A 1,721-nucleotide genomic window follows, 5' to 3' on the forward strand; every position below is an offset into this window, starting at 1 on the left:
GTTGTTTATACAAAACATCAAATTAAAAGTATAAAGAATATAGGTAAAATCAAAGACATTAAAGATGACTAAAGATAAATAACACGATTTGAACGCGAAATTAAAAATTCATAATGCATTTTAAATATTTTTTTACAGTGTGGTATCGTTCGATTATAACTTTATTTAGTCATAATTGATAGTGTAACTTTTTAATAAATTTTAAATTTTGAATTGGTGTATTTTATTATATACTGTACTTTATAAAATCAGAAAAGTGTCGCAATTAATTTGGAACAATTGTAAGTAAACAATAGCTGATAATATAAATAACTAATAAACAACAACAAAAAAAAAAGAAAACACGTTGCTAAAGTCAAAGAGGGAGTCCTCCGTTCGATCACGCAGCGATGTTCTTCACAGATGGGTGAAATCATCGTTCCGTTGGCTAAGTGTTAATTAACTACAATTTATATTAAACAATATTCATGTCCAAATAAAGTCACAGTGATATAGTATTTATTTATCACCAATTTCAAAATAATGTTGATAATAAATTTAACAAATCGTGTATATTATGTTTATAATATGTATTATCGAGCCAATCCTAGCGGCACTGCAAGGCTAGGTTGACTCATGACAGAGGTGGAGCAAGCTCCTATCCTCCGTCTGCTTCCAAAAATCAGTTTAATATTCTGACTTCCCAATGGGAAGTGTATCAGATATTAAGCTGATAAGAACAGATACTATACTTTGATCATAGCCATAAGGCCGAGAAGCGATAACAAATTGAACTTTGTCTACGAATAGAACATCCCAATGTCCTAAACTTACCAGCGAGAAACAGCATCTTGAAAAAGCCACCTAGCGGTGATATCTCCAAATACCCTTAGTTACAGTAGCGGACAAAAGTTTAAGACGATGATTTGTAAACCGGATTACAAACATCTTATAAGCATATTGTTCTTCTATTCGGTTTATCTCTTTGGAATAACATAGCTGTATGTTTGATCTTCGTAGCCTCAAACCGTCAGTTGTTAAATACAAACAATGTAGGAGTTACAACAGTTAGTTATCGCTTAGCACTTGTAAACGGTAGACATTAGTTTAAGACGATCTGTGTAAAACGTGTGTATGACTACAGTGTTTGAACATTTTGATTCTGGAATGTCAAAATCATTGTTTAGTGTACCTTTTACTGTTTAAAATTCATTTAGGTAGGAACAGACTATGGGTAAATCAAAGAATTTACTTGAAAACGAAAGGGAACAAATCGTAAGGCTGCGGAAGCAAAGTAAAACCTTCACCGAAATAATAAATATAGTGAACAGGCCAGAAACGGCTTATAAGAAAGCTTGGTATAAATTTTTAAAGGCTGGCATGTATTGCGATCAACCGAAAAACGGAGCAACAGAACCTTTGTAGTAAAAATAAAGGACGTACATTCTGAAGTACTTGCTAACTCGTCAAAATTCTAAACTCAGCATGGAAAATAAATTAAAAATTTACAAAACCAAAATTTATAAAACCAATTTGGAATGCGTTACGTAAATAAACTAGAGTCGCTACAATCGAAAATACTCAGAACAATAGTCAACCTTCATGGCATGTCAGAAATGGAGATATACGTAAAGACCTAAAAATATCAACGGGGAAAAAAGACATCGGCAAGTACGCAAAATGATACAAGGAAAGAATGGCAATGCATCCAAACCAGCTAGTTGCTGGAATGAGCAAAACTC

General features: G+C 32.7%; 1 non-coding gene across 1 annotated transcript; it reads right to left on the reverse strand.

Annotated features, from left to right (window-relative positions):
- Positions 1 to 570: 570 nt before the first annotated feature.
- On the reverse strand, positions 571 to 762 carry LOC139996994 (U2 spliceosomal RNA). Its single transcript, XR_011802482.1, has one exon. It is a non-coding gene; the product is annotated as a U2 spliceosomal RNA (small nuclear RNA).
- Positions 763 to 1,721: the final 959 nt, after the last annotated feature.

This window comes from Bombus fervidus, unplaced genomic scaffold (genome assembly GCF_041682495.2).
Source record: "Bombus fervidus isolate BK054 unplaced genomic scaffold, iyBomFerv1 scaffold0024, whole genome shotgun sequence".
Classification (NCBI taxonomy): domain Eukaryota; kingdom Metazoa; phylum Arthropoda; class Insecta; order Hymenoptera; family Apidae; genus Bombus; species Bombus fervidus.